A 26,101-nucleotide genomic window follows, 5' to 3' on the forward strand; every position below is an offset into this window, starting at 1 on the left:
TTTTAATGGAGAAAATCAATCTCAGGGAGGAAGCGGCGGCATTGTCTCCCATCAGTTGTACAGGTGTGTCTCGCCCACGCCGGCCTTAATCAGAGGTGGCAGGGGAGAGATCTGGAAGCTACATCTCTGTCACTGTGGGGAGGACGAGCTGTCGGACAGAGGAAGAGGAGCATGTGTCCATGTGCTGGTTATCCTGTGGTTCTGGCATGGACACTGTGAAGGTTGTGTCCCCCGAGGACTGGACTGAAGCTCAGTACAAAGTACTCTTCTTGATGGCATTTGGAAGGCCAGAGGGCTCCTAAACTGTTGCACATGATGACAAGGAAGGTGGTAAGTAAGTTCATTACACCTAACAGAAGCTTCCCTTTCTAGAGTTGAAGAACAAACATTTATGTCACTTGTTTGAAGCCCCATGCCTCACAGAGCTGCAGACTCACATTACTTGATTCTTGACTTACATTTTTTATATGAATCCTCATGGAAAGACTTGGGCATGTCTCAAACAGCTTAAAACTTATTTCAAACCTTCAAACTTGAGACTTTATATAGACCTGCCCAAAATGACTTGTCCTTGTGTTACCTGCATGAGTTTAACTTTAGGATCATTTGTGTTTATTTGCATTACTTGTGCAAAATGCACTGGTGAGGATACAGACTCTTTTCACTGTTGCTTCAGTCATGAACATGCACACTGCATGCAACATGCATACTGCACACAGCTCGATGAATTTTCCTTCTGTTAACCAGGAACTTTATCTGGATGGCTGAGGATTCGACACAAATAGAGCAGTGTGAATCCTAAATAAACAGATTTTGTTTGAGTCTTTAAATTATACAATTTCAATTTGCGCAGATACGTAAATTCCACAAATTTACATGTTCAGAATTTGTTTCTCTTCACATCTTTGTGGTGGTAGTGTGTTGTTTTATGCTGCAGTCTGCAGCATCAGACACAGAGATGCAAGGTGGTTGGACAGACTGGTTGAAAGAGCTGGTTCTGTGGTTGGAGCCAGGTTGGACACACTGGAGGAGGTGGTGGAGAGATGACCTGTCAACATGTTCTAGTCCATCCTGAAATACCAGATCATCTGCTACACAAAACCTTTATGGACCAAAAAAACAGCAGTGGACGGCTCCTCTCTCTCTGTTGCAGGACGGAGAGATACAAGAGATCCTTCTCTCCTACAGCCATCAGGCTGTCTCATTCTAACAGAGATAACACACTCACTGAATTTACCCTCAGGGATAAATAAAGTAATTTGATTAGATTTGATTAGATTTTTGATTGGTTGATCTTGGCGTTGATTTGTATGTATTTACACAGTTTGTCTTAAACACACTACAGACTGGGCTTGGACCCAAAGGACTTTCCTCAAGACCTGAGACTAGACTTTTAAAAGACTTGATTTAACCAAAAAGATTTGAGGTTGACTCGGACTTGCCCCTTAAGTTGTCAATACAATCAGTGATGACAACAGACTCTGTCAAGGCATTTTCATGACACTAAAATACAAAAATATTGCTTGCTAAAATCATCAGTGTCAGATTCTACATGTAGCAGCTCTACTTGTCTTTTATCAGAACATGATGGCTGGTTACACCGATGCTCAAAGAGGAACAATCTATTGAAAAGAGGGATATAAAAATCCTCAGAGCTCAGCTTATTTCCCGTCCTCTCTTGAAGGAGCCAAAAAACAAACCTGACGCCAAGAGAGAAGATTTGGAGAGCCGTGGATTTGGTGGCTGAGATTGTTGTCTGACTACAATGTTGAGAAGGTACAAGTGAACGCAGTGGATCGCCTGGAGCAGAGAGGATACTGGGGATTACAGTGGCAGAGAGCTTACGGTCCTTATGCAGGATGATTCTCTCATGAGATGACAAACCAATCAGTCAATTAAAAAAGCTTTCATCAGATAGTTAAATTAAAAACATATAATGTCCTGAAAAGAAATAAATAAGAATATTTTAGCATGAGGCAGCACAGTGGATCAGTAGCTTAGGTGAACTGGAAATTCTTTCCCATAAGAGTGGGAATGGTCTTTATGTATGCCACTGAGACCTGAGTACAAATAAAGGACGGATGTCTGTTTAGTTTGACAAACTTAAATGCATGACCATGTTAAATAACAAAGAAATACCTCCAATCTTCACATTTCAGATGCTAAACAAAGAGTTTAGCTATTTATTTCACCAGTCAAACTCTGTTCGGTACTTTTAGCCCTATTCGGACACATCCACAATGAAGCACTTTCCAGTGTTTCGCGGGCATTTAAAAACAGATCACCACCACCAGTGTATGTATAATTGAATTTTACATGTTTAACAATCTAACTGTGAAATTTCACTTATGTACACGGAGATTTAATCTTCTAATTACAATATGAAAGTAACTTTGATGAGATAAAGCAGAAAGAATGCTTGGGTACAATCTTTCAGCTGTAAAAAGTGAGTATTGTACTGTATTTTCACTGTACTGTATTTTATTGTGAAGGACAGAAGTAAGGTCCTGGATTTGGTGATAATGGTGATGTTAATTTGGCTTGCCCACAAATGTCCAATTTACACCCGTACAAACAGCAGCACCCATGGGTTTTACAGCGAGGAGACGGACGTGTCAGACTTGTGACACAGTTAATATCTTTTAAAGAAAGTGGTCGAGGGAATGAAAGGGTGAGGCTGTGTTTGCACCAGAGTTCCCCATACTTTGATTTATTTGTGGCCTCAATATCAACACTGACCAACACATATTGATTTTCTTTTTCTTTTTACTATTTAAAATATTTCAATAAAGAGCTTTCTCTCTCTCTTTCTCTCCCAATCACACAAACACAATGACATCGGGCCAGTCTGTTGTCTCTCCATGTTCTTAACATCACACTGTCTACCCCGGAGAACCAACTCTTCAAATAAGTTATCAGAAAGCACAAAAGGGCACAGGGTTTTCCCTACCATTATACGCTGTGTGGGGACAGCACCAAACAAACAACTCAAAATTGCATTTTGGCCAAAGTTCCACAAAGATGGTAAAAAAGTGACAAAAAAAAAGACTCAAATTCCCAATCAATGTCTTATTTAAAGTACAAGAACAAGAGCATGTCTTGCACATTCAAGTTTTTCACATTTGAACTCATGCACAAGTGAGTAGCATGGATCTAAAATGCTGAAAACCACCACTTCCACTTTAAATGTCCAGTTTTGCCCCCCCCCCCCCCCCTAACTCCATGGAGTCCACATGATTTATTTAGTTTTTTGCATTAACTTGGACAATGGTGTCACACCTTTTGCTTATAAGTGTTTTTGAATGTACCCTTGAATGATTTCATTGTCCAAACAGTATTTTTCAATGAGGCCATAATCTGCGACAGCTAACTGACATCTTTCTCTCTCTCTGTCTGTCTGTTTCCTGTTTTCTGTCAGTGTCTCTTCGCCAGTCTGTCGGTGCTGTTAAGGAGTAGTCTTTCAGGTCTGGGTGTTTTGATAAGGTGAGTGTTTGTGTTTATCTACGCGCTCCCAGCTCCACGCATTACCATGAGAATGGTTTAAGCCTTCTGCTAATCCTCTGTGTCTCTGCTGTAATAAATGTCTTCATTCACACACTCCGCAGCAGAGAGGGGACAGGAATACACGGCAACGGCAAACATATCGCCTTCCCAAGGATGATGCAGTCAAACATGTCACCTTGTATTGACCTGAAATTGTAGCATCCGTCTTGGACCAATCAACACCTTCTCTACTAAAAATACTCAAATTTACCTTTAACATCCGATGAAAAGTCAAGGCAAGTTTTTATTTTAATAAAGTAAAACATTCTGATTGACATCATTGTGATAATTCACCACTGGGTGCAGTTACAGCAACAAAAAGATGACACTTAATTTGCATCCAAAGAAATGTTATTTCATACCAGTCTCATGATTTACATCCCTGCTATGTTGCATATAAATAGAATACATTTGTAGGAGAAGGACATATGCTTTACACACACACACACACACACACCATGGTGCACCATGTCCTCCATGTAAGAAGGTGGACAGATGAGACACATCACTGTTTACACCTTTGTGTATCAGCGTCTCCAAGGGTGACCAGCTGACCACTTGTGTTCAGATTTCGTTCCTACTTACACCACTTCCGCTAGAAGGTGAAAAATCCCCACACACATTCATTACAAGTCGAGTCACTAGTTGCTATCTTGCTAAAAAAAATACCCTTGTAAAAGTCACAATAACAATGAGTCGTCAAGTTTTCTTTGGACTGAATCTTCTGCTCAAAACCAGATTAGACATCTGGTAGGGCTGGGCGATATGGACCAAAAGTCACATCCCGATATATTTTGGCTGAATATCGATATGTGATATATATCCTGATATTTTTATTGCAAAGTGAGAGCAAATGTTGAGTCAAATTATTGAAACCGTTTATTTAAGTGAACATAAACACGTGCACATTTAAATAAAAAAAAATCTTAAATAAAAATAGCCTATGAAATAAAATAGGCCAATCTTTTTCTGAAATAAATATATTTATTTGATAAAAGAATAACGAACATTAAAAAATAACTAAATATGACAAACCCTAGTAAGGGCAGCATCTATATATAAAATAATTTTTTTTTTAACTATATAAATATATGCGATATGGTCTAATTCCATATCACATTTAAAAATATATCAATATTTTTTTTATATCGCTATATCGGCCCTAACTTCTGGTTTCACTTTGCTGTTATATCCTTCAAGGGGACAAACAGGACCCATCTGCGTTTACAAAATATATGTGGTTGGGTGACATCACAGAGACAACATCCATATTTTAGAAGCTATGTTTGTATGATACCTTGCAAAATATGACCTAATACTACTTAGTTCGATTTAGGCACCAAAATTATTTGGTTAAGTTTAGAAAAAAAGGATCATGGTTTGGGTTAAAATAAGTACTTCTACATCACGTGTAGTATAGATACATGATGTAGAACATGATGTCCTGTAGGTGAGTTAACATACGAGTAAAGTTATTTTTTTCTTAGCATACTTAGCCGAGATTCAGAATTTATCACAAATAAACATGTTTATTCTGAACACCATCGAACTGGATATGACAAATTTCCTGAGGACATGGTGAACCTTTTCAGCGTACAGTATATTAATGGTTTCAGACAGGTACCTAAACACTCTAGATACAATCATTATCATTACATTACAGTATGAATGCAATGGATTTAATTTCATTTAACATGATCCAAAACACTCTTCCCAAAAAGGGCATTGAGTGTGTATGTGTGTGGGTGCATTTTAGAGGAGCTATTTCAAATCTCTCTAAAGCCTGAATGTTGTATAATCTCTGACGAGCAAAAACAGAACTGAAACAAACTGAAGGTTGAATTTAAAAAGTGTTTGAGTGACGCTTTCAAACCAAGGTAAACGCCAAATGAAAACCTGTGTGCAAGGGATAATTAAATATTTATCTGGCCTTTAAATTGAATATCTCTGCATTGTAATAGAGTGTTTATTACATATTTGTGCTGTGTCAGTCATAACAGATTACAGGGGAGCACAGACTTTTATTCTAATGAAATATCACAGATATAGTTGTAATTCATTGGATTAATAAGGTGTTTAAGGATCAGTAATGCAGCAAACATTTTTTTCTCTCTCTGCTCTGTTAGTTTTTCAATGAGCCATTCTCACTCTGTCTCCCAGTCTCTCTCTCCCCCCTCCCCCATATCTCCCCTGGGACTCACCCCTGTCACCCGGAGTTTTCCGCTCACAAAGCAGTCTATTAAAAAGCCTTTAGCGAGGCCATTCACTCAGTGTCCGCTTTCGCTGAGATGAGGAATGGGTTTAGGGTAAAGGATGGATAGTGTGTGTGTGTGTGTGTGTGTGTGTGGAGGGGGGGGGGGGGGGGGGGGGGGGGGGGGTTGTTGGGGTTTAGCATGTAAGGTCTAGACCTTTGGGCCCTCTGGAACATCACAGACACAAGGGGTTTTATCACCACCAAATGTCCTATAATCCCTTATAATCCTATAAAAATACATAAATAAAACTAATGATGCTAATGTTATACATTGTATCTATATAATTCCTCCAATTTTAATCCATGTCTGACATTTATTTATTTATTTATTTATTTATTGGATCTCCATTAGCACCAGCACATTAGCATAGCTATTCTTCCTGGAGTCCAAACATTAAATCAAATTGTCCATTCTCCAAGATCATCAACAAAACAACAACAACAACCGTCAATACAGTCACAACACATATACAATCATAGAAACTGACAAACATGTATCAAAAGACATGATGCAACACTTGTACAGTAAAATTAAGAGTCCATACACAACATACAAACACCAAACACACAACAGATACCAAAAATAAATAAAAGATAGATAAAGGAAAAGAAAAAGCGGTCTCACAGGATAGGAAGGAAATAACGTACCTCAGATGTAACAGAAAGACAAAGTATCGAACAATACATCGATCTGTATCAATTTATCAAATAAATGATCTAATAGCATCGATGCAAAGTGAAAATATTGTTACATGCCACTTTTTTTTTTTTTGAAATTCCACCTTTATATTCTTGTCAGTAAAATGCCCAAATAGACCTAAAAAAAGAGCTTGCCCCTGAATTACAAATTAATCAACATTCAGACTGTTTTGGTGCCAGAAAATATTGTATCAATGTCCACAGAATCGATATAATCTCCTTTTGTGATGAACCCTGTGATTTACACCTCAAGTATCGATCACAAGTTAAAGGTAAAAGTCAACACTGCCCCCCCCCCCCCCACTGTTTGATTGACAGCTGGTCGAGCTGTTCAGAAGCACCACTGCAATGAGCTCTCAGCGCCACAGATGGAGACTAAATAGAAAAACCGAGCATCTAAAGGATTTCCACTTTAACATTTAGCACGATAAAAGTGTTTATCTGTGGATGTGCAGATAAGTGCTCGTACTGTACAGTCAGCAAACACACAGGACTGCTCTGTCCACTGTGTGTGTACAGGTGTGTGAGTGTTTAAACAGTGAAGAGCAGCTGCCAGGATCACTGGCTCATCACTTACTCACACACACACCAACACACTGAAAATTATTAGTTTTAGTGCAGCACATTGCATCCCAAAGAAAGACAGGCCAAAACTCAATAGAATTTAAAATATCAGGACCTTTTTGGTTTGTCTCTGTTCTTCTGTTTCCTGCCTGGAACGCCTGGTTCTCCAAACTCGCTCTTTATTAGATCGTCTTGCTCCTATAAAAGTTAATACAGCCACTATACACAATATGGAGCATCATAAACTCACGATTATGGGTTTTATTCATTAATGAGAACAGACTGTTCTGGGCTGTTAATCAGTATCCTAGAGACTTTTCCCGAATGGAAAACGTATAGTATTAAAGAAAAAAAAGACAACAACTTCTATCTTGAAAAAGTCAACTTAAAGTCTCATTTTGAAGCAACAATTGTAACACAAATCGAGACTCTGTAGATCTGAGGGCTAAGGTCGTGTAAGTCTCAATCTAAAGATCAACCATTTCCACACCCGGAGAGTATTTCTGTCGAGAAATAGCAAAGGCCAGGGTGAAGGAGAGAGAGATAGAATAGAAGATGTCTGAAACCCACAGTTAGCCTTTGCAATTCCCTGTTTGAAGAAGATGAAGGGATCTGTAGGGAAGAAGGTGAGATGGCACACCTCTTCAAGACCTTTGATGCTTGAACGGCAGCAGGAGATCAGAGACGGTCAGATGGAGAAAGGGAATGGAGGGAAGAGAAACAAAATATTGCAAAGAGAGGGGAGAGAAAGGAAACTAAATGGAAGAGTAGGACAGAGATGAAGTCCCATCTCCCTTCCTGTGTCAAGTGCTCTGCTGCTGGGGGAATGTGAAAGCAGTGCATGTGGTGCTGTGCTATATGCACACAGACACAAACACAAGAAAACTACATAACAGCAGGAATCTCCATGGCGATGTTTGTGTGTGTTTACCACAATGAGTAGATTGTCTAGCCAACATGCATCTTTCTGTCCAGCAGCCAAATGGAAAATTACACCGTGGAACTGGCTCTGCACTGCACACACACACACATACACATACACACACATCGTTGTATTACTGTTGCTACAAGGACCCCTCAGTGGATAATTTCAGTCCTTAATCTCTAATCATATAACTCTTATACCTACAACATGTTCGGACCATAGACTGTATAAATAAGTGCAAGTAGTCACCGTTTTAAAGCCCCATGTTGTTGTTTTTTAAGCCAAGCAGATAGTGGATTTACAAATTCTGGGTCTGTCACGTGATGCCATTAGAGCAAAAAGACTTTTTCCTTTGACTTACATTTGCCGTGTTTCCATTAAGGTCAAAGCAAATTTTGATGTGATATTTTTTAGAAAGAAAATGTGAATTAGGGAAGTTTCCATTAACTGGTTAAGAGCAAATATGGCAGTGTAACTTATCGCTATAGGGTAAGAAACTCAATCTAAAGCAAACCCTTGCCCATTTTACTCTAAATAGGACCATAATGTACTAAATGAAATCAAGCTGTATTTAAGAAGACTTGAAACTAGCAATTAAAACAAAAAGCTGAGTAGAAAAAAACATTCACTGAAGTAATTAATCAAGTGAGAAGTAGGGTCGTTTTCTCATAGACTTCTATACAATCAGACTTCCTCTTGCAACCAGTGGAGTCGCCCCCTGCTGGTCAAAGACTGCAGGTTTAAGGCCCTCCTGCATTGGCTTCAAGTTGAATTATTCGTAAATCCTTAATTTATTTAAAACATTTGAAATATTTAATTTGGCAGCAAAGCTGTGGGCTTTGTTTTTTTTTACACAAAACTGACAAAAATTAAATGTATTCACATTTTGTCCGATACACAACAACATACAACACGAACCCTCCCACACATGCATACAGTTTACTACAAGCACACACACTCACGTTCTGCAGTGCGATGAGAGATGGATGGGCAAATATTGAGTTGTGACAGAGTAAACAATGCCCTGGTAACCAGATGGCTGGACTGACACACACACACACACACACACACACACACACACACATTTGACAGTGCCTATCAAATCTCAATAGCGTGTGGCTGAAAAGAAAAATATTGTAGGGAGAGACAGAATGATTTATCGTCGTCTCTACCTCCATCCATTCAACACTGTCTTCTTCCCTCTCTACATTTCTTTATCTGCTTCTCTTCTTCTCTCCTTTCCTGCCTGCTGCTCGTCCTGACAGCTACCGAGGTGACACAGACCCACATACATGCCTTGAGATGAAGTTTCAGAACTGTGGACAGCTCCTACGCTGCTGACAGTCTCAGCTCCAGCACCACGGCCAGAGACACATCTGCCTCCTCCTCTGCAGGCCTGATTTTCTGCACATATTTAGGGAGCCAGGCCCAGAAGATGCTCTGTTGCAAATGTTAGATTTTCATACGAACATGAATTTGAAAGGGACTCTCTAAAGAAATCAGACTTGCTCTGTCGCTACAGTAAGGCAAACGTTCAGGTAATATTTGTGAGGTAAATGCAAACTTTATTCAGTGCACTTATGCACTGCATCCACAGATGAATGACAATGAAAGAAAAAAACACAGCATCAGTACTACATGTATTCAGGGTTTTCCACAGAAATTCTATGTGTAAAGGTTTATATTTAAACACATACTTATGACACTAGCCGTGTTTCTATAAAAGTCGAAGCAAATTTTAATCAAAATGTTGAAATGTTGCATTAAAGAAAATGTGAATTAGGGAAGTTTCCATAAACTGGTTTAGAGCAAATAAACAAAGCTGCAGTAACGTCCTTTGGTCAGAAGATGGCAGTGTAATGTGTTGTTCTAGACTAATCCGTCATTAAACAGGTGAAGAAGTAGAGAGCGGCAAAAGAGAGAAAAAACAACAACAAAAGAGGTTGCTAATTGAGAGGAAATGGAGAGAAGTCTTCAGGAATTTGATTCAATTGGGCAACTTATAATTGTTCTTTCATGTCAAAGGAAACAGCTGATCAGTCATGTGAGGTAAATATCAGAACTTTATAAGAAAATACGAATGATGGAAACACAACTGATAACACATATTTGTGCTTGCATATCAGCCAAATTCCAACCAACAAATCTGATTTACGTTTGGTAATAGGTTTTTCCTAGAAAAGTGGTACTGAGTAATCCAATTGAAATTATTCATCAGTTGAATGTTATCATATCCAACACATCACCGAGAAAAAACTGAACCAGATAATTAGTCCTAAAGTTTAAAGTTAAAGCCTGTCTGTTATGGGATATGACTGTAACCCTAACATGCATTTTACAATTTCTAGAAATAAAGAAAATAAAGAATAAATATAAAATGAAGAGGCAGAAGTTCAAACATGATCAGTATCAAAAATGAATTGTCTGTAAAAAAAAGTTTTTCTGCTTAGTATCCTATCTGTGATTGGCCGTTATATCCACAGTTTAAAGGAGTAGTTTTTTAAGAAGGCGAAAAAAGACTAGCACACACACTCAGAAAAAGAGATCCTGCCACACACAAACAAAGACAGATTCACACGTAAACAACCCCAGCAACACACACACACACACACACACACACACACACACACACACACACCTGTCAGCTGTTAAATATGCCGAGCATCTATCTCCCATAGGGCAGCGCTCCAGCCCCATTACAGCTATATAGAGAGCAGGCTAATAGACCCATGATTACAGAGCACATCACCCCACTGCTCTCCGTCTATCAGTCTTAAAGCTCTCTGCCTCCCCTCTTGGCCCTCTCTCTTCACATCATTAGAAGGCGACAGATGTGCGGTCACTGTAGTCGGAGGTTAGACTAAAGCGACAAAGACACAAAGGAACGGTTTGATATTTTGGAAAATACGGGATAAGAGATATAAGGGCAGACCGATCGTCTGTACGCTAAATATGAAACTGGAGCCAGGAGCCATAAGCTCACCTCAGCTGAAGGGTGGAAACAAGGGAAAAAACTTTAACTGACAACATAAGTGCAATCTTTTTATCTTCATTAATGGTAAATAATTAGTTAACTGAATCTTTATAAATCAGTTAAAATCCACTAAAATAACAACTTTTAGGTTTCAAAAATCTGGATAAAAATCCATTTATTAACAACTTATTAAGTATTGTGTGTTTCTCCACTTTTGCCATACCCTGTGTTTCATGGATCAATAAAATCAAATGTTTTGGGTTTTTTTTTGTACATCTACAGTTTGTCAGTCTTGACTCATCTGTAGACAGATTCTGTCATGTGATGGTGGTTGGTAATGAGATGAAATGTGTTTAGCTGCAAAACCAAATATTTTGAAGAACCATAACAGAGAAGGTCAGACCTTTTAAAATAGATTATTGCAAAATATGCACATAACATTAAGTCAGAGTGACGTTCAATTCCCTGAGGGAAAATTGAGTAACAATATGAGCAAATAATATACACTAGTAGATAGTCCAGAAGACTTATAGTCATTGATTACATTAATGAAAAGTAAGTAAAGAATGGAAAGTTTCTCTCTTTTCTTTGTAAAGAAATGTTAAACTCCCATATGAAGTAGTTAGTTCAAAATATTCCTGGCCAAAACATAGACAAATATCTTTAGCTTATGACATTTATAATCTTTAATCGGACAGTAAAAGACTAATTCACAGTTTTTTTCCATAGTGGAAACTGGAACCATTATCTATGCAACTTCCAAGCCTCCAGAAAACAACAAAAAAGAGTTTGCGCATTGTGAGGAGGCGCCGGATGACGTAGACAACAGAAACAGCTTCTTCTTCTTCTTTTGGGTTTTCCAGCAGAGCGGAAACAGCTGATCAGTTAAATGTTCGCTATGTCAGAGTGTTTTCATCTCCAGTTAAGTGCCTTAACTATTCGAAAATGACACAAACCACCTCAAGTGAGGGTAAAAGCTTTTAATGCGCATTTTTGAAAGTTTTACTGAATTTTGGTGTTTCCATCAAGCTTTTCTCATGCGAATCTTCAAAATGAATAGATGGAAACACGACTAGTATAACAAAGACCTCTGCTAGTAAACAAACTATGGTGCAGATAATTAACTCATACAGAATGAGTTGGAATAAAACAACAGCATCTAAAATTGTAGAATGTATGTTGAGCTTAAGCAATAATAATTAACATTTGTATATACAGTCATGGAAAAAATTATTAGACCATTGTTTTCTTCAATTTCTTGTTAATTTTAATGCCTGGTACAACTAAGCTGATAAGAGTTTAATTTAAGAGCTGATATCTAGACATTTTCAATGGTTTTCTTGATAATGATTTTGGTAAATATCAAGAAAACCATGGACAATGACTAGGTATCAGCTCTTAGATTGAACTTTTATCAGCTATTTTTGTTGTTCATCATCATTATATTTGTCCAAAAAAATGTACCTTCAGTTGTACCAGACATTAAAATGAACAGTAAAGTGAAGAAAAACAAGGGCGGTCTCATCATTTTTTCCATGACTGTATGTTAAATTAGACATAAAGCTCACATGTTGCACTGATACTTGCATGGCAGTAACCTTCAGGTACAGGCTGCTGGTCTGAGGCTCTATGAGTGATGGGTTGCCAACTTGAAATACAGCAAGCTGTGGTTAACCAAATGCAAAAACGACTTAGTCAAAGAAGATCCTTTGATGCCAGCGTTTTTTGCCACACACACTTGCACATTCACGTGTACACTTACAATTACCATATGTTGTTGTGGCGTCTTTGTATTTGAGGCCTAACCTGTATAATAGGTGTCACATTAGCAAGACAACAAATCAAACCGTCCTTCATTTCCCAGGCCTCTCCTCTGCTCCACAGCTGTAGGCCTCTCTTTGTTGTCAGGGGAGTTTCTAATTAATATGATAAATAAGATGGCGGGTTCGACTCCCTGATGCTTTTTAATTGGAGGAAGCCTTGAATGGCACGCGGGCAGAGGCAGAGATTAGCGGGTTATTTGTGAGTGTTTTGTATGAGGAGAGGAGAGAGAGAGAATTTTTATCCGCGCAGTGATTTCCTGTCTCATTGTGATACTCGACTCAATGCTCGTAACACACACAACCACACACACATACACACACTTGAACACACAGCGGGGTTTGAGAGACAGCTGACAGTCTGGTTCCATGTGCCGCCATGTTAGCGCTTCCTGACGATCAAAACCACATTCACGTAGTTCCGTTTCCTGATCGGCTTCAATAACTTGCACGTCATTCACTCATTTATAGTTTAAGACCATCTGCGAGTGCACCGAAGCCACAAGATGTGAATATTTTAACTCACTTTGACAGATTTTATGAATGTTTTGTCGTGTTTTTGAGAAAAGGAGCAGAATTTGCACCAAAAATGTCAGCCGAGTTGCATCTTTGCAACTTTATTTCTACTTTATTTTTGCCATGTTTTGCGGCGCTCGATGCAGTGCATGAGCTGTGTGTGTGCAACCTTCATGGTGTACGACGCACCACCTACGGAACAAGAAAATCGGTCGAATATCTGACAGCTTTGCCTCAAGCGTCTACGTATCACCAACCCACTTCTCTTCAACACACACACACGTACTGACACACACACTACTCTGATCTCCTCATCCTCAGCTAATCCTGCTCCATCTAAATCAGAGCAAACAGCCCGGGGGGGACAAACCGCCGTTGTTTTGGGCCCATCTAATCCTTCTCTCCATCATTCTCATCTCCTTCTTATGTCTGACAAGGCTCCTCAACATCAGTGGAGATCAACAGAACGGCAACTGTGTGTGTGTGTGTGTGTGTGTGTGTGGAGAGAGATGGTGAAACAGCCATCCAAAGGGGATTTAACTCCAGTTTCTCTGGGCCTATTTTAGTGTCGCGTGTCAAGACTCAACAACTAAGAAAATCCTGTCTGGCTGGACAGTCAAAACCTCTCTCTGTCTCTTTCTGAGAAATTTAGAGCGTGGATCTCCAGAATAAATTCCCCTTCCTGGCACCACCGGTGGTGTCAGAAAAGGAGAAAGGAGGAGAAGGGATAGAGACAAAGACGGTAGAGGAGCGAGAAGGAGGAGATAAGAGATGAAGAGAGATTAGTGGATGAGAGAAGAGAGGAGATGTACGAGAGGATGTGAAGGAGATGAGAGGCGAGGAAAAGAGAAAAGTGGAGAGAGCAGGTGAGGAAAAGGAGAGATTACTGGATGAAGGAGCAGACGTAAGAGAGGAGGTGGTGGAAAGACAAGATGAGGATCTGAGATAAATAGAAGAGGAGATACAAATAAAATATCTTCAAGACATAAGAGGAGGTGAAGAGCAAGAGGAGAGATAAAGAAAGGAGAAGAGCAAAGTCAAGGAATGGAGAGATTAAGAGGAGAGGAGGTGATGGGGAGAAAAGTATAAACTAAGTCACCATTTTTATAAAGAAAACATTAATTCTGTTCCTTCTGCTGAGCCAGATGCTTTGTGTTGCCATTAGAAAATTGACGAGGCAAACATGAACTGTGCAATATTTTGGACCAGAAATACAAAATCTGTCACCAAAACAAGTGAGTCAGAGCTGCAACAGAGAGTCTCTTCAGTGTGACAGAGAGCGCAGTGACTCCCTGCTCTACAATCCGTTTTAACCACATGCACGATACACTTCACTGACATCTGCACTGCTTTTCTCTGTGGGAGGTTTGAACAGAGACTTCTAGCTGTCTCGGGGTGAACCTGGTTCAGACATGGCAACATGAGAACAGCCAGACGAACAGTGTACAGTTTTAGAAAAGTTATGGTGTTTATAAGAGCAGAGGAGCAACAAACAAAGATACAAATCTGAGAAAAAACAGATTATTTGGGGAGAAGATGCATGGCAAGAAGAATGAGAAAAGGGGAGATACAATAAATGAGACGAGATGAGTTCAAAAGAGAAGAAGAAAGCAGGAAAAGAAAGAAGAGGAGAGGAAACAAGAGAAGAGGAGATGAAGAGGTACATAGAGGAGAGAAAACAAGGAAAGAGTAGATGAGGAGGTGCACAGAGAAGAGGAAACAAGGAAAGGAGATGAAGAGGTACACAGAGGAGAGAAAACAAGGAAAGAGTAGATGAGGAGGTGCATAGAGGAGAGGAAACAAGGAAAGGAGATGAGGAGGAACATAAAGGAGAGGAAACAAGGAAAGGAGGTGAGGAGGAACATAGAGTGGAAACAAGGAAAGGAGATGAGATGAGGAAGTATATAGAGAAAATCAAACAAGGAAAGGAGATGAGGAGGTACATAGAGGAGAGGAAACAAGGAGAGGAGATGAGGATGTAAATAGAGGAGAGGAAACAAGGAAAGGAGATGAGATTAGAAGGTACTTAGAGGAGAGGAAACAAGGAAAGGAGATGAGGAGGTAAATAGAGGAGAGGGAACAAGAAAAGAGGAGATTACTTACAAAGAGAAAAAGAAAGGAGGAGAGGAAAGAAGATTTAAGAGGAGAAGTAGACAAGTAGAGGGAGAGGGAGAGGAGATGTAAAAGAGGAGAGGAGAGGAGAGGAGAGGAGAGGAGAGGAGAGGAGAGGAGAGGAGAGGAGAGGAGAGGAGAGGAGAGAAACACACACAGAGAGTTGCCACTTTGCTTCGGCAGCATTTAAAGCTGTAATGACAGGCCAGAGAGTGATAAGAGACTCTGAGTGGAGAGGCCACTATAGCTGCTCTCCTCTCCCTGCTAACAACTGTAATTATCCAAACTCCACACTCACTACTATTGATCTCTCCCTCTCCCTCTCCCCCTCTCCTCCCCCGGCCGTGTGTCTATGTCTCTCTCTCGCTCTCTGACAGGGTGGCAGTAGAGTGTGTCCCTCTCAGCACAAGAGTTGTTCACACCTGCTGCCGGTAGATGTGGAGAGCAGTGACAAGGACTTGGACAAATACGTGACAGCCACAAAACACAAATATTGGTGCAGCTCCGATATTCACTGTGGCGAGAGAGAACGTGTGTGTGTGTGTGTGTGTGTGTGTGTGTGTGTTTGTGTGTGTGTCTGTGTCTGTGTGTGTGTGTGTGTGTGTGTGTGTGTGTGTGTGTGCTCTCATGTGTCTCACACCTGGTTTGGAGAACGTGGCTAAAGCTTTGCAAAGCCAGTGTCGTCACCGTTACAGTGTTAATGAGTGTGTGTGTGGTTTTCTATCGCCACAAGGATAGAGTTTCAGCTTAAAATCTGCTAAAAAAAAGCACCTTTCACTGATCAACCCTTTTGGAAATAGCGTCATTGTCTGGTAATATTAGCAATACAGGTTCTCAGCTGAGGGAAAACATTATTTATGCCCATTTTTTAAGCTGTAACGTCACATTACAGTGCTGTCTAACAAAGCGCTTAAATCACAGATAACATACGTTATCTCTTTTTAGTTATTTAACACAAATCATCATTTTATGCCTCCCTTTCTTGCTTTATTTGCAGCAATATTGTTACTTTTTCTATGATTTAAAAAAAAAAAATTCCTTATTGGCAGCGCACAATTTGCCCATTATGTACAGAAGAAGAGTTACATGACGCAACAAAAACATCCTCTTTTATGGAAAATAACACAGAGCCCATGGAAAAGTTTTGTTGAGCCTGGCTCTTTCGCAACTTTCTTTGTACGACACTCCTCAGTTGTTTTATCGTGTATACGGCAAATAATGACACATAAAAAGTTTGAATTGTGGAGGTAAACTCCAACATTTTGCAGAGTAAACACAGATAGATTGAGGGACAAATGATGTACAATAAACCAGAGGAAACATCTTATTTCTGGCGCTTTCACAACCCAAGTCTGTCCGGTTAGTCCGAATCAGAGTGAAATTTAAACTTTTGGGGTTTTTTTTGGATTTAGCCTTGTTTGCGTTCACATTGCTGACAAAAAAATAAAATTGATTTGTGAAGGGGCGTGAACGAAGATGGAAATATACATGCAGTATTATTTCTCATTGGTTGGAAAGTTGGCGGTGGAGAATATAAACACAGAAAGACTTGATGCACGTCATTGTTTTTGTGGACCTTATTCAGCATCTCCTGCATGTGTTCTTCGGCCCAGATGGGTGCAAGTGGTCTTGGACCGCTAGTTTTGGTCAAAGTGTGATTGAAACAGACTAAACTTTGGGTTGTGAATGCGAATATGCATGTAAACTGTCAGTTCTTACCTGATATAAAAGTAGTTGGTAGCAAATAAAAGTAGATGTCCTGAGAAGTGCTCAGTTCCACCGTCAGCAATTGGAGCAATCTGGAGTAAAAGAGAACATATAGTCCAGAGTTTTGAGCAAATTTTGAGCAATCTTTTGAACGTGTTGATGTAGATGTTGCTGTAGGTCAATAGGTGACTCACCGCTGTGATCCACCAGTACAGAGTGGAAGAAGGGAAGGTTGCAAACTGGGAATAAAACTGGTTGCCTTGGCCGTCTAACCCATCTAAAAGAGAAAAAGAGGGAGAGGTCTTTAGGCATTTGGTTCAATAAGTTCAAGTTTCATGCTGTCTGGAAATGGAAACATCCATATTCCATCTAGTGCATCATCTCTTTTTGGCCAAAAGTAAAAAACACGTTTTTGCACAGTTTCCCAGTCAGCGTTTTAAATGCAATACTTCAAAATGCACACTAGAACTATGCATGGAAATAAAGCAAATTAAGCCACAAACCTGGAAAAGTTTGTGTTGTCATTTCAATCCAGACTGCAATGTGTTTATGGCAAATATAATCAAACTTTAACAACAGTGCTGTGAGATGAGAATGATGAGATTTCCTAACCAAACACATGTGCAAACGTCCTCTCAAGGTAAACGACACCTGGTTTAAATATCTTAAATATCAGCTTTTATGGCACAAAGGCAGCTTTCTCTCTCTATCTTAACTTCCTGTTAGTTTGAGGGGGCTTTCAAACGGGTCCAAATGATTCAGCCGATAGAGGAGCACGACAATATGAACACATTTCACCTGACAGAGGTAGTAACCTTGTACAGGTGTTGTAAGAGGACGCCATTAAATGTGTCCTTCTCGCTTAAAGAGACTCAAGGTTTCAAACATCCCAGTTTCTTGATGGTATTCAACTGTGTCTCCAAAGTCATTGAAATCAGGAGATAACAAAATACCTCCCTGACACTGACCAAAGATTATTAGCACTTAAGAGGGAAATTATGCCGAGGAGTTTGTGTCAAACCACTAACCTTGTCAAGTTCTTCACACAAGCGAAAAATATAATCTGTTTCCAAGATTTTTTAAGTGGTTTGACCACCTACTGTGTCTCTTTGTGTTTTCTCTTTAAAAGGACACTTTCAAATTTAATGAAACGCTTATTTCACCCTTTGATTTTCTACTTCTAAGCACATTGAAAATAAGTTGAATGTTACTCATTAAAGTTTGCTACTCCTCACTTGACCAAAAACAAGAGGTAAAAACAATAAAGCTTTAATGTTGTTTTTTAATGAGGCACACTAACAACACTAATAAGTCATTATTAGTGAAGATAAAGGTATACAGAATGTATTTCAGACTGTGACAAAGACCTGAAGAAGAGAAATACCGGAGTGGAATTGAAAATGTCGAGGCTTTAAGTGTTGAAACTAATCAGACGAGCTGTCATTATAAAGGCAAGGTTAATAGCTGCTGACAGAATCACCTTCAGCAGACACCAAGATAAGAAAATGTCTTTTTATTAGCACTGCCGGGGCAGATACACACTCGTTCACACACGTACGTATAACTGTGGTTGTGTATATGGGCACACATAAATACTCCACACACTCACAGAGGATCGATGTGGGAGATCCTGCTGGAGCCATATGTGGACCATCAGATAGCGCCATTCAGCAGAGGGAAGGATTTACAAGTCGCACCGTGGCCTCGACACCCACACAAAACCCCTCTTTTGTTCCCCCATCACCTGTTCCAGATTTATGACGTCCAATTACAAACGCGGATGCTAACAGTATTCCCCATTAGCCTATCAAATGCTTTAGTGGTTGTTCCCTCAAAGGGTTATCTGGCCTTTCAGCAGGGGCGTAACCAATTTACGGCCCCCCCAAGAAGATCTGAACAAAGACCTCCCTGGCTCTACTTTTTGTTTTCCTGCACCGCTCCACAAGACAGGTAATTAACAGGGAAGGAGTTTGTGGTTAATTTGCGAGATAATTATCTAAATTAAACTGCCTTTCGTCACACAGGAGCTCTATCTCTCTCTCTCTTGCTCGCCTGCATGCAAGCAATCTCTCTCTATCATTTGATGAGGGTGGTCAGGGTATTGTGCCGCTGTAGAAACAAAACCAGTAATGACATGTTCTTCTTGCTTTCCTTTTGTTTTCCTCTGCTTTGTTTTGCTTTTTCTTTGTTTTTCAGTCAGAGAAGACGTAAATGAAGAGGGTAAAGGAGCAGAGTCAGAGAGATATTGAGGAAGACAGAAAGAGAGGGAGATAACGGAGAGAATCAGTTTACTTACAGACTTTACCGCATGACAAAAGAGAACAGTGCCATTAACACACACACTATAATCTGATCTGCAGCGGCTGTTATTTATCAGGTAGCTGTGAATAGCAGCGCTGATCTGCGAGGCACTGTTTGCCTCTCAGGAGGAGCTGGCTCAGGAGATCAGATTACTCAGACAGGGTGTGGAGTGGAAATCCAAATTTAGTCTGCAGGAGAAACATCTAACTGTGATTCAAGTCCATTACTTGAAGTCCTGTGGATTTGTAGCAACTGGTTATCACCCTGTTCAAAAACTAACGACAGGTACTTATAACATGATGAAGTCTCGAGCAAAAATACAAGATTTTTTTGTTTTTTGCTGCTGTAAAAGCCCAAACCAACTCTGGTGCGACCAAAGAACCAAACTCTGGTCCGCTAAAAAAATGGGTGTCTCAGTTGTCTTGCAAGTGCACCAGAGTTTGGTTCTCTGCAGGTGAGAATGCAGTCCGAACCAAAGGAAGGAAGCGAACAAAAATGACCATTGAGATTCCCCTTTAATGTAGATTTCACAATAATCCCAACCAGCATCTCTAAACCAGAACCATAAATACAGCTTGAGCTGTCAGTCACCTCAAACACAGACACACTCCATTATGCCCAAACCAAACATTCAGCAAAAGAGTCAATAATTAACCCCTACCGTTGGGGGAAAAATAATAATTTTCGGTAGTTAGTGAGCAAAAAAACTGGACCAAAAAAAGGTTACAGAAGGCGGTTTTCAAAGAAATACCAGAAATGTTGCTGGGGCGAAATGTGTGCTTAATTATGTATATGTGGGGTATGGGATTATCAGAAATAAACAGGTTTGGGCTTGGACATTTGGCATTTGAAGGTCACTTTCAAGCATAATGTGCCCACTATAAATACTTTTCACACGTACTACACACCGAAGATAACAACTGCAGTTAAAAAAAATAAAAAATGAGAAGAAATGAGCACCGGTAGTCAACTTTTAAAAGCTTGAGCAAGGCACTGCTGGTCTACCGTTGCCTCGATCGGTTCATTTGTATGTTATTGTGTGACTTTAGTGTTTAAAGAGGTCTAGAACTAACAAAACAAAGTTACAAAATAGCTGATCGCTGCAGTGAGAGACCAGAGACTCCTGTGTGTTCTGAGAGGTAAAATGTCTGTTTTGGTCAAAAGAGTCTGGCGGCTTTCCTTGTGGTTAAGGCCTGTCTAGCAGCAAGGTAAAATGGTGAAAAATATAGTGTAAATAAACTGATTTTTAGCTTTTTAGGTGGCTAAAATACATTTTACTCCTGCCTGCTTCTTCATACCGGCCGCTGTTACTCTACGCTCTGTGGCAACCGAGTCATTAACCAATAATTACGCTAGTGCACGTTATCTGAGGCCGCTTATTCAGGTCGTCCTCCGATGCCTCAATAATAGAAGGCAGAAGTATGATCACATTATCCCGTTCTTAGTGTAACAGGTGGTGTTTTCACATGTTTAATTTCCTAATCGTTCTATGAAAAAGGATTACGGTACCATGTAAGAAGCAGCTTCTGGTGCAGACTAAGTCATGACAATAATTCAGGTATTACTGGGGCTGGGAATAAGGTGGATAATTTCGCTTGAAACTTATATTAATGGCTGTATGGTCCAGACGATGGGGAGTATCTACAAAAGGTTGCATCTTTAGTGACAAAATATTCGAGACAGGATTCCTGCTCGTACCTTCGTCTGGCTGCAGAGTGAGCATCTCACACATTTCTCTGAAAAGAAGTTGTTGAGTTCTTCCAGTGATAAGAAGAAACAAAGTATATTTACTCAAGTACAGTACTTAAGTACAATTTTGAGGTAGTTGTACTTTACTTCATACTTCTTACTCAACTACATTTAGCTGACAGCTTTAGTTACTTTTCAGGTCGAGATTTAACATTAAAAAATTTAGTCTCATCAATTACACATTGATGAGACTAAAAAATAGACCTATCTTTACAAAATTAAAACATTGCTTATATAAATGCATCAATAAAAATAATATAATAATATATTTAGAATGTATAAAACAATATGAGTGGATCCATTTTGCATTATGAGTACTTTTTCTTTTGATACTTTAAGTACATTTTGATGCTGATACTTTTGCACATTTAATGAAGTAAGTTTTAAATGCAGGACTTTTACTCATAGTGGAGTAATTTCACAGTGTGGTATTAGTACTTCTATTGAAGTAAGGGATCTGAATACTTCTTCCACCATTGAGTTCTTAAAATATAACCGATATGGTTTCATATTTGGTCCCCAGAAGTAAAAAAAAAAAACAGCGAATGAGCTCCAATCGTTTGCATTGATGGTGAACCGACTGGATCCAAATGAATGCTGGACACATTTTATACTTTCACCTCATGAAATCTTTACATTTTAATGCTGTAACTAATGAACACATGTGCAGAAGCCTATGTGGGTGCAGCAGCAGCTGGTGGTTGTTGGGAGATAGGGGTGGACAGATGAGCATCAGCATGACATTACAATTTCAAACTTCCAGGCTTCAGTGAAAAACTTTGTGAGGAATATTTCATTAAAATTGGCCATTTCCATGATGCTTTTCAAATTCGATACATTGTAATTTGCATAAAAAATTTGCCTGGATGGAAACCCAGCTTGTGTGTCTGTCTTACTCTCTCTGTCCTCACCCATCCCTCTTTGCTTCCCCTCTCTCTCTCTCTCTCTCTGTACAGTATGAAGGAGGGATGATCGCTCCCTGTCACATCTGTTGGCACGTTGCCATCAAGCCTTGACAGGAAAATAACACTCTTCAGGGAAAATAATACACTCGTTCTGCCGTTGGCGCTCCCAGACACATGCCTTGGTGTGTGTATGTGTGTGTGTGTGTGTGTATGTGTGTGTGTGTGTGCGTCTAAAAGCCCTCGTCGCTGCTGTCAACCTGAGTACAAAGGATCACTTTATATGATTAGTATGCATCTCTGAAAAACATATTGAACAAAAAGCCCTGCCCCGAATGCTGCTCCACGCCAATTAATGGATTAAGAAATTATTTTGAGGCGAGGCTTGTTGTGAGACAGCTATGATACGTGGCTGGAGAGGCATTTCTGTTGTGGTTATTGCCAGCTATAAGTCCCGAAAGCATTTTGATCATACAACAGCAACGTATACAACCAAATAGTTGTCTTTAGTGAGTGACAAGACCTATAAAACACCCCCTCTGCTCCTTTTAAAGCAATGAAAAAGAACTTTGTTCCTATGAAAAGGGTTAATATAAAGCCACATCAGAGGCTCTTGAGCAGCGTTTACTGTGTAGATTAAAACCAGCAACTCTCTGTCTGCCACGCATCATCATCCCCGCGCTGTTCGGAGGACAAAAGCCACTTTGACACAGCAGTTAACCCGAGCCCTCCAGAGCCCCGGACCTCCTTTAACCCTCTGCTCACCCAGCTCTGTGTTAAAGAGCCGCGTTTATGGATTTTGGAAAAAGCTGAAAATAGAGATTGAAATCGACTTGGCCCCAAGACTGACATTTGATTTCTTACTTAGTGGCACTCTGCTTTAGGTGTGAGTGTGCCTGCGTGTCAGGAGGGGGGGCTGCCTCAGAGAGAGATCTAACCGTGTAAGTGGCGGCTGGCTGTACAATTGTTGTCTATTATTTGACATTTGGAAACATAATCAGATGCTAACTGCTCATAGTGGCAACATTTACTTCAAGAGAATTCACTAACAATTATTTACAGTGTCAATTATATTTCGATTTATCATAAAAACACCCCTCAATTTATTCTTTGGTCCGGACAGCAGCCCAAAACCAGTAGATATTCAATTTGCAATTTTATCAAACAAAGCAAATAGTCACATTTGAGAGGCTGGAACTACAGAATATTTTGAATAAATTTGAGGCAGTGAATTCCATTTCATTCATTGAAATTTGCATGAAAATTCAAAAACTTGCCTGCAAATATTTAAACCTTCAGGGATGCAGATTTGCGACAGGTGCGACACTTGCTCAATAAAAGGTCTAAATAGATGTTGTACAGCCGCGTATCCTGATGTTTTATTGAGTTTCCTTTGAGCAAATTACTCTGTGTGAATATGAGTTCCTTCTAGTAAAGTGTATATATCCAGAGGCTTTTATTGTGAAAGGTAACAACGGAAAGTTTGCTGTCTTGTTTTGGACTACAGAGCCTCTGTGTTGTTTTATATCCTCATAGATCAAAACATGATTGGTTGATGTCGTGATGCAAAATCAGACCTTTTTTCATAAAGAATATAAAAATACAGCTTTGTTCTTTGCAAGTAATATTCAAGTTCTGTGTGAGGGTCTTTCGTGCTGAAATAAGATGCATTTCTACAGCAAATTTCAGATCTGATCTTCAGAAAAGATACATTTTCATTCAAATAAAGAGACAAAAATGAATGCCTTGAGACTTCTTACACAAACTCAGTCTAAACACATGCATTATGAGGTATCTCTATGAGAAAATAGTTTCATTATTTCACCTCAAGTCCACATTATTCAAACTATCTCTACACGCAATGCTTGAATGTAACAAATAACCTCATGTAATTCAAAATGCATTGAGAAGACGTTCAAATGGTGTAAGTATATGATGCTATATGCGGTCAAAAAGCGGGCTGATTGGTATTCTATCCATTATACATCCTGACGAGAGCTCAATTCTCAATTTCCACCCAACAACATGGAAAATGGCAGTCCATTTTCCTCCGCTAATGCAAACAACATTACTCCACTAAAATCAATGTAATTGGCCGGACCATTTAGTCTGACTGAACATCTTGTGTAATGCTTGTAGTGGTGTGATGATGGCAGCGTAGTTCCTCTATAGTGAGGCGGTCTGAATAATGGGAGGAGCACTGACATGTGAATGGTTGGGAAATCTATTTAAATATATACAGAGGCAGATTTGCATTCGTGATGCTCGTCAACCAGGCAGCTGAGAGGTGACGTGTCATTTAGCAGATCAACCGAGCTCTTCTGCTTCTGCAATTGATGCTTTAGAGTAAGAACTTTTCTGATCCGAAATAGATAGAAGAATACTACTGCAACAAATAGTTGACTTATCAGTTAGTCGAGTGAAAAAAAGGTAGTTTTTCATGCAAAATTTGCAGAAAATGCTGCTTTCAGACTCAGGCAACTCCCTGCTTTCTCCTTTTTTATATCATATTTAATACATTTGGGTTTTGGACTCTCAAAACATGACATTTAAAGACATTACCTTGTACTTTGAGAGACTAAATTGGACATTTTTTCACCACTTACTGACATTTTAGACACCAAACAGAGTAACTGCTGATCAACAGAATAACCAAGAGGATCTTCGTATTTTCTCTTAGAATTAAAAGCATTTACCACCATTTTTACACATCCGGAGAGAGCTTTCCAAGTCTGACAAATAGGAGGTGTAAGGATGTAAACAATGCAATACACTGTTTGTATAATGTGTGAGAGTGTTAAATATTATTTAATAAAGTTTTATGTGTGAGAAAGTAGCTCTTTGAGTACATTGTGGTAAAAAAAAAAACTGGTGCACAATCCACACAAAAAGGTATATTTTCATTCACACAAAAAATGACTATATCAGCCACCATATCAGTTATCGATGCATTTTCCTCCTCTAAAATCTGTATCTGCATCAGTCTCAGAAAGCCCATAGTGGTCGGGCTCTACTTTAAATCCCTAAGCACTAATCTACAGCCCCTAAATAATCAGTTACACAGTTTCATGCCTGAAAAAACTGAATTATATGCTGGCATACAGCAATCAAAACATGGATGTGTGCATATATATGAATTCACTGTATTTCACAAAACATCATCCAGCAGGGTAACCTATAAAAACTGTTTGGGAAAAGGGATCTTTTCCTCTCTTCCGCCTATGAAAGACTACCAGAAAGAGAAGTAGAGCACTGAGCTGCTTACTCTTAGGAAACTGCAATCATCGGGTTAAGGAAAAGTGTGCCTATTTGTGTGAGTTTTACATAAAATGTACTTGAACCCAGGCTATATTTGTCGATGCATTAGAGGCAGAGAGCTCCTGCCTGAGCGGCTGCTCTGTGCTGGAGGCCCTCTCACCAGGATCTGTTTGTCAGCTCCCACATTTACTGCGTGGAGAATGAATGCAGAATGCCGGATATCCATCACATTAATGCGGTTTGATAGCAGCCTGGCACTTTGAGGCAATTCAGTTCACAGGAAGGCTCTCGTATCCCACTGGTCCCTGCCTTTTCTGCAAATGGTTCTGAACGCTGCACGCCACTTAAAAACAATCCCAGCGTCGTCGTGCTGGTGGTAGATTTTGCTGTTTTATTGATTTCTACAGTAAAGCTGTTTGTTTTGGCTTTGTAACCATTGCTCTTACCTCTTTTAGTGAAATATCAACTTGGGCTTGGAGAGCGTTGTTGCCCTGTGTAAAGAAACTACAAACTAAATGTTGCAAAATTATGATATTCTGCAGGTAGGCACCACTGGCATCATGAACTGATGAACATCAACTTCAACGCTGTATCAAAAAGGACCAATATATTCAATTTATTTCAATAGAACTATTCTCAACAAAGTGAAAAAGCAAATGAGTGAAGGGGGGGAATTAAAAGAGGCATATTAGATTTTCACCAAGTTTTTCCTATTAAAAGGATGACATATTTTTTTTAAAGTTAAAGTATAGGGGCTTTTTACTGAAAATACATCAT

General features: G+C 39.5%; 1 long non-coding RNA gene across 1 annotated transcript in view; it reads right to left on the reverse strand.

Moving 5' to 3' along the window:
- The window catches only part of LOC131962951 (uncharacterized), a 90,380-nt gene that overhangs the window by 52,357 nt on the left and 11,922 nt on the right, over positions 1-26,101 (reverse strand). Inside the window, exons 2-3 of the long non-coding RNA XR_009389979.1 lie at positions 17,309-17,391; positions 17,127-17,206 (exon numbers count right to left, since the gene is read on the reverse strand). This is a non-coding gene — a long non-coding RNA (uncharacterized LOC131962951). The remainder of the gene's footprint in view (positions 1-17,126; positions 17,207-17,308; positions 17,392-26,101) is intronic.

This window comes from Centropristis striata, chromosome 24, assembly GCF_030273125.1.
Source record: "Centropristis striata isolate RG_2023a ecotype Rhode Island chromosome 24, C.striata_1.0, whole genome shotgun sequence".
Taxonomy (NCBI): domain Eukaryota; kingdom Metazoa; phylum Chordata; class Actinopteri; order Perciformes; family Serranidae; genus Centropristis; species Centropristis striata.